We start from the raw sequence: 8,217 nt of genomic DNA, 5'->3' as shown, positions 1-8,217 counted from the left end.
GACAAAATGGATTCCATATCCAGTCTGATCAAATGTCTCTCAAACCTCTTTTTTTTTTTAAGATTTTATTTATTTATTTGACAGAGAGGGAGCACAAGTAGGCAGAGCGACAGGCAGAGGGAGAGGGAGAAGCAGGTTCTCTGCTGAGCAGGGAGCCCGACACCGGGCTCAATCCCAGGACCCTGGGATCATGACCTGAGCTGAAGGCAGCCGCTTAATGGACTGAGCCACCCAGGTGCCCCTGTCTCTCAAACCTCGTACAGAGTCTCTTCTGCTGTGTTGAAAGGACTAATTTTAGAAGGCGATGTAATTATTCTTTATAATCTTGACTTTACAAAAATGAAGAAAGAGACTGAGCCTTTCTATTGTGCTACAGAAGTTTTGTCCTGATGGTCAAAAAATTAAAGAATTTTAGAACTGAGAAGAATATTGAGGAAGATGTAGTCAAAAACTTTCTGATTAGTGTGTCTTGGCAAAATACATCAGTTGGAAGTGGCTAGATTAGAAATGTGCCTGAAATGTTGATTTCCCCTACCTGTGACATTGCAGGGAACGTGGGGTAGCCAGTGGCTCTTGGCCAAGTGTTTCTCACACAGATAGCTTTGTCCAACTATCTCATTTTGCTGTGAAAATATCCCTACTTTCTAAATGTGTCATGAGGAGAAAAAGACTGGGAAAAACTACCTAGGTAATTCCCTCTTTAGTGGTGAAGCTTCTCTGTTCTCTGAATGTTCTTTTAAAAGCTATTTTACAGATATATCATGGATGCATGAATTCATATAAATCCTTTTGAATGTGTTTGTATTTCGATGTTTTTACATATATTTACTTTTATTTACCAACATTCATTCCACTTCTCCCTCTTTCTAACATCACATTTGGGTACCTGCCAATCTCATCCTTATGTCCTACTATATTTGTTTGGGATTATCCCGAAGTGTACCTCTTGGGTTGTGTTCTTATTGGCTTTAAGCCAATCATAGCAATAGGTCCTAATAAGTCCTCCAATTAGGGTGAAGAATTTTGCTGACAATTGTAGTGCACAGACCTCTCAGATACTTTGTCTGAAATGTCTAAAACCATGTTTACTACCATTAGAGAATAGTAGAAGACAGATTCAAAGCAATGACAAAGATATGAACCTGTAGATCAAACCATAATATAAAGTTAGTCCCATCTTGCAATTTTCAGTCACTTGTATAGCTAAGTTTCCTTTTCACCAAGTCACTTTGTTTTACATTTCAGTTCTTTGTAAGTAAAATATATTAAAATATGTGATTTTTTTATTTCCTGTTAAATTTCTCTTTATTAATAAAGATAGCTTGGGTAGGATTAATGGAGCACAACATTATTAAGGGTTGGCTTAAAAATCATATAAGGCAAATATTTTTAAGAATAAGCATCTTGTACCCTGAATAGTCAGTCTTCCTTAGAAGTCTGGGGAGGAACTATAAACCCAAAGGTATGATAGATCAAGTATGGAATATTTTAAAATGTAATTTATATTGTCTACCAGGCTTAGAGCCAAAGCAAGTCATCTGTGTATTTTCCACAACAATTAAACCTGACTAAAATATTAAAGAAAAAGTGGTGAAAGGTAGAATGTTCCTGTCAATACTAGACAGGTTCTAAGAACAAACACAAAGAGAGCTATACTCAGAGCCTACTATGAAGTTACCTTGTATGACCTGACTTACCAACTATCAGAAAGGGGAGCTTTGGAGCAGTGTCACAGTAAGCAGGGTGACCAAATATAATTTTAAGCAGAGATGAAGGGAAAAAAAAAAAAAAAGCTAGGAATTCCCACAGGCTCTTTTTTTTTTTCTCTCTCTCTCTCATATGAAATGGAGAGAAGAAGAGTTCAAACAATGAAGGAATTGAAAAGAGACTCCTGAATTTGTTGATAGGAAGTCATTGATAATGTTAGTAATTTTAAAAGTGAGAACATACTACAGTGAATAAGTGACTCAGATTACTGTGTATACAGTCATGAATGAGCATATGTTCACAGGGATGAAGGTACTAATAACTCAATTTATCTCTCTGGATACCAAACCTTAAAGAATAATCACAAGAGGATTAAAGTAGAACATTAGTTTTATTATTGACATAAAAATGAACAGTATATCTCAAATACAGGACAGAGAACAAAATGAGTTTTCCTAATATATCCTCAAAAGTCTTGATGTAGGCACCTGTCCCTAAGAAAATATGGATTTGTAATGGACACTCCAAACTCCTTATCCAGCCTGTGGATGGTCCAAATCATGGAGGGTCATGATTTTATTTTTAATTAATAGAATTTATTTCTTAGAACAATTTTTGGTTTACAGAAAAAATGAACAGAAAGTAGAGTTCCATATACTCTCTCTCCCTATGTCCCATAACTTCCCCTATTTTTAAAAAAGATTTTATTTATTTATTTGAGAGAGAGAGAGAGAGCAAGTAGGGGGAGGGGCAGAGGCAGAGAATCTGAAGCAGACTCCACGCTGAGCATGGAGCCCAACACGGGGTTCCACCCCATGACCCTGAGATCACAACCTGAGCAGAAACCAAGAGTCCGCTCAATTGACTGAACCAACCAGGCACCCCAAGCTTCCCCCATTTTTACGTATTGAGTGGATGTGGTACATTAGTTATAACTGAGAGATCAATATTGATACATTGTTACTAACTATAAAGTCATGGTTTAACTAGGATTCATTTTTGGTGTCAGAGTTCTTTTTTTTTAAGGATTTTTTTTTATTCCTTTGAGAGAGAGAGAGTGAGAGAGCAGGACTGGGGGGAGGCAGAGGGAGAGGGAGAAGCAGACTTCCCACTAAGCCAGGAGCCTGATGCGGGGCTCGATCCCAAGACCCTGGGATCATGACCTGAGCTGAAGGCAGACGCTTAACTGACTGAGCCACCTAGACACCTTAGTGTCAGAGTTCTATGGGTCTGCCAAATGTATAGCATCCACCGTTACAGTATCACATAAATAGTGTCATTGCCCTAAAAATCCCCCATGTATAACCTTTTCATCCCTCCTATCCTCTCTGCCCCCATAACTCTTGGAAAACACTAAATTTTTACTGTCTACATAATTTTGCTTTTTTCAGAATGTCATATAATTGGAATCATAACATATGAAGCCTTTCAGATTGGCTTCTTTCACTCAGCAATATGTATTTAAGGTTTCCCCATGTATTTTCATTGCTTGATAGCTCATTTATTTTTATTGCTAAACAATATTTTACTGTATGAATGTACTATGGTATATGGTATATATGTACTATATGGTATCCATTCCCCTATTGAAGGACATGTGGTTGCTTCCAATTTTTGGCCTTTATGAATAAAGCTGCTACAATCACTCATGTAGGTTTTTGTGGGAGCATATATTTTCATTCATTTGGGTAAATACCTAAGGGTGCAGTTGCTGGATTATATGGTAAGAATATGATCAATTTTGTAAAAAACTACCAAGCTGTCTTCCAAAGTGTCTATATCCTTTGGCATTCTCATTAACAATGCATAGGAGTTCTTATTGTGCCACATCCTCACCAGCATTTGGTCTTGTCGATGTTTTGGATTTTGGTCCTTCTAATATGTATGTAGTCGTATCTCGTTGTTTAATTTGCAAATCCTTTATGACATATGTTGAGCATCTTTCATATGCTTCTTTGCCATCTGTATATCTTCTTTGATGAGGTGTCCATTCAAATCTTTTCTGCCTATTTTTTAATTGAGTTGTTTATTTTCTTTGAGTTTTAAGAGTTCTTTTCATATATTGAATACATGACTTATATATTTTCAAATATTGTTTCTTACTCTGTAGCATGTACTTTCATTTTCTTTACAATATCTTTTCTAGAGCAGAAGTTTGTGTGTGTGTGTGTGTTTGTGTGTGTGTTTATGAAGTCCAAATTATACATTTTTACTTTCATGGATCATTCCTTTGTTGTATTCAAAAATCTGTTGCCAAACCCAGGCCACCTAGATTTTCTCCTACATTATCTTATAGAAGTATTACAGTTTGCACTTTACATGATTTATTGAGTTAATTGATTTATGGAGTTAATGATGATTTATTGAGTTAATTTTTAAAAAAGATGTAAGGTCAGTGTCAATTCCTTAAATTTTTTGTTTTTTTCATGAGAATGTCTGGTTGTTCCAGGATCATTTGTTGAAAAGATCATACTTATACTTTGGATTGCCTTTTTTGTGTGTGAAAAATAAGTTCAATATATTTGAATATATTTGCATAGGTCTATTTTGGGGCTCTATATTTTGTTCTGTTGATCTATTTTTTTATTTCTGAAATAGTACAACATTTTCTTGATTACTATAGTTTTATAGTTGGTCTTGAAGTTGGGTAGTTTCAGTCCCCTGGGTTCATTCTTCTCATCAATATTCTGTTGGTTGTTTTGCCTTTCCACATAAACTTTAGAATCAGTTTGTTGATATCCACAAAATAATTTTCTGGTCATTTGAATGGGATTGCATTGAACCTATAGATCATTTTGAGAAAAACTGACATCTTAATAATATTGAGTCTTTCTATCCATGAACACGGAATATCTTTCCATTTATTTAGATCTTCTTTGATTTCTTTCACTAGTTTATATAGCTTTATTCATATAGGTCTTGTAAATATTTTGTTAGACTTACACCTATGTATTTTAAATTTTTGGTGCTAATGTGATGGTGTTGTGTTTTTATTTCAAGTTGTAACTGCTTGTTGCTGATAGATAGGAAAACAATGGACTTTTGTATATTAACCCTGTGTCCTGCAATTTTTCTATAATTGTCATTGCTACTAGGATTTTTTGTTGTTCTTGATTCTTTGCCATTCTCTACATGGACAACTATGTGATGTGTAAACAAAGAGTTTTATTTCTTCCTTCCCCATCTGTATGTATTTTACTTCCTTTCATTATCTTACTACATTAGCTATAACTTCCAGTACAGTGCAAAATAACAGTGGTGAGAACATTTTTTTTCTTCTGGTCTTTTGAGAAAAAAAATATAGTTTCACACCATTACATATGAAGTAAGCTGTAGGCTTTTGGTAGGTGTTGTCTATCAAGTTGAAAAAGTTCCCCCTATATTCCTAGCTTCCTGAGAGTTTTTACCATGAATGGGTGTTGGATTTTTTTCAAAGACTTTTTCAACATCTACTGGTGTGATAACATGACTTTGGTTCTTTTTTTTTTTTTTTTAAGATTTTATTTATTTATTTGAGAGAGAGAGAATGAGAGACAGAGAGCATGAGAGGGGGGAGGGTCAGAGGGAGAAGCAAACTCTCTGCTGAGCAGGGAGACTGATGAGGAACTCCATCCTGGAACTGCAGGATCATGACCTGAGCCGAAGGCGGTCGCTTAACCGACTGAGCCATCCAGGCGCCCCGTGACTTTGGTTATTTAGCCTATTGATGTAATGGATTACATTAATTTTTGAATATTTAATCTGACCTGCATACCTGGAATAAATCCCACTTGACTGAGGTGTACAATTCTTTCCATGCAACACTGGATTAAATTTACTAAGATATTATTGGGAATTTTTACATAATGTTTATGAAAGATATCGCTGATAGTTTTTCTTTCTTGTGATGTTTTTGTGTAAAGTATTAGGTTAATGCCTCATTAAATGACTTAGGAAATGTTACCTCAGATTTTTGTTTCCTGAAGAGACCATAGAGAACTAGTATCATTAAATATTATAATTCACCAGATGACCCAGATGGACCTGGTACTTTATGTTTTAGAAGATTAATAATCATTGATTCAATTTATTTAATAGATACAGGCCTATTTGGACGATCTCTTTCTCCTTGTGTGAGTTTTGGTAGGTTGTGTCTTTCAAAGAATTGATCTTTTTTCATCCAAGTCACTGAATTTGTGGGCCTAGACTCATACATTATATTACTCCCCCCACCCCAATTTTTTGTGGTAAAATATGCATAACATAAAATTTACCATCATAACCATTTTAAAGTGTACAGTTCAGTAGCATTAAAAACATTCATAATGCTGTGCTACCATCACTACTTTCCATCTGCACAACTCTATCATCTTCTAAAACTGAAGCTCATTAAACAGTAACTCTCAATTCTCCTTTCCCTTAGCCCCTGGAAGCCACCATTTTACTTTCTGTCTCATGATTTTGATTCCTCTAAGTACCTCATATAAGTGGAATCATAAAATATTTGTCTTTTTGTGACTGGCTTATTTCATTTAGCATAATGTCCTCAAGGTTCATCCTTCTGCAGCATCTTGCAGAATTTCCTTCCTTTTAAAGGGTGAATAACATTCCACTGTATGTATATACCACATTTTGCTTCTCCACGCATCTGCTGATGGACATTTGGGTTGCTTCCATGTTTTAATAATTAAGAATAATTTTGCTATTAACATGGTTATACAAATATCTCTTTTTGACCTGGTTTCAACTCTTTTGGGTTTATTTTCTCAGAAGTAGAATTGCTGGATTATATGATAGTTCTATTTTTAATTTGAGGAACATTATGCTGTTTTCCACAGAAGCTGTATCATTTTACATTTCCACCAATGGTGCATAAAGATTCCAATTTTTCCACATCCTTTCTAATACTTGTTTTCTGTTTTTTGATAGCAGCCATCCTAATGGATTGAGGTGGTATCTCACTGTAGTTTTGATTTGGATTTTCCTAATGATTGGTGATGCAGAGCATCATCTCATGTTTGTTCACCATTTGCATATCTCATTTGAAGAAATGCCTATTCAAGTCTTTGCCCATTTTTCAGTGCATTTCTGTTTTTGTTATTAAGTTTTAGGAGTTATCTGTATAGTCTATTAATCCCTTATCAAATATATGATTTGTAAATATTTTCCCCATTTTGTGGTTGCCTGTTTGCTTTATTGATAGTGTCTTTTGATGCACGAAATTTTAAGAACTTTCAAGAAGCCCAATTTGTCTAGTTTTGTTGTTGGCTGCACCTTTGATGTCATAACCAAGAAAACACTGCCAAATCCACTGTCATGAAGCTTTTGTTCTATTTTTCCTCTCTGAGACTTATTGTTTTAGCTCTTACATTTAAATGCTTGATCCATTTTGAGTTAATTTCTTATGTTATTGGGTAAGGGTCCAAATTTAGTCTTTTGCATGTGAATAGCCAGTTTCTCCAGCACCATTTGTTAAAAAGACTGTCCTTTCTCCATTTAATGGTTTTGGTACCCCTATCAAAAATTATTTGACCACATATATATAAGGGATTATTCCTGTCTTTATTCTAGTACCAAACTGTTTTGATTACTGTAGCTTTGTAGTAAGTTTTGAAATCATGAGGTGTTGACTCAGTTTCATTCTTTTCCAAGATTGTTTAACCTCTTTGGGGTCCTTTATCCATATGAATTTTAGGATGGATTTTTCTATTTTTTGCAAAAAATGTCACTGGAAACTTGATAGGGATTGCACTGAATCTGAAAATAATTTGGGTAATATTACAAAGTTGGTCTAATCAGGTCTATCTCTAGAGGCAGCAATGGTACCATTAATTGTGGCAGCATCTAGTACCCAATGATTTTGCTGGTGGCATATGCTTTGCACAGTGGCAGTATTGTAGCCAATGAGGTTTATCTGAGGTGCAATTATTGCTAATTGTAATGTCCATACCTAATGAAAGTATTAATTAGTAGATCAATTTTGCATTCTAATTTTCAACTCTTTATTCACCAAGTACACTCCAAGCCAGTTTCTTTGAGAATTGTAACAATTCTGAGACTCTCCCCCAAATTTTCTTTTCTTTTTTTTTAAGTAATCTCTCTGCCTAACATGGGGCTCAAACTCACAACTCTGAGATCAAGAGTCACATGCTCTACTGAGTGAGCCAGCCAGCCAGATGCCCCCCCCAAACTTACTTACTTCTTTCTATTGGAATCATTTTCTATTGCTTGAATCTGTATACCCAGATTGATACAGAAAATGTCACTTAGGTTTTTTGGAGAGAGGAGTGAGAAGGATTCTGTGATTGATTTCCTCAAAATTTTAGGACTGAAGGCAGTGAAAATACAGCTATTCTTAAGGGTTAAAACTTCAAAAAGACCTCCAATTAAAAGGGGAACCCTCCTACAGTGTTGGTGGGAATGCAAGCTGGTGCAGCCACTCTGGAAAACAGTATGGAGGTTCCTCAAAAAGTTGAAAATAGAGCTACCATACAATCCAGCAATTGCACTACTGGGTATTTACCCCAAAGA

General features: G+C 35.3%; 1 non-coding gene across 1 annotated transcript; it reads left to right on the top strand.

Annotated features, from left to right (window-relative positions):
- Positions 1 to 7,560: 7,560 nt before the first annotated feature.
- LOC115937228 (U4 spliceosomal RNA) lies at positions 7,561 to 7,699 on the top strand. The gene has a single exon (XR_004072546.2). It is a non-coding gene; the product is annotated as a U4 spliceosomal RNA (small nuclear RNA).
- The last annotated feature ends 518 nt before the right edge of the window (positions 7,700 to 8,217 follow it).

The sequence above is a fragment of the Leptonychotes weddellii genome, chromosome 5 (assembly GCF_054177405.1).
Source record: "Leptonychotes weddellii isolate Sample4059 chromosome 5, ASM5417740v2, whole genome shotgun sequence".
In the NCBI taxonomy this organism is placed as follows: domain Eukaryota; kingdom Metazoa; phylum Chordata; class Mammalia; order Carnivora; family Phocidae; genus Leptonychotes; species Leptonychotes weddellii.
Note: the sequence above shows the minus strand (reverse complement) of the source record. Positions and strands in the feature narration are given on the sequence as shown.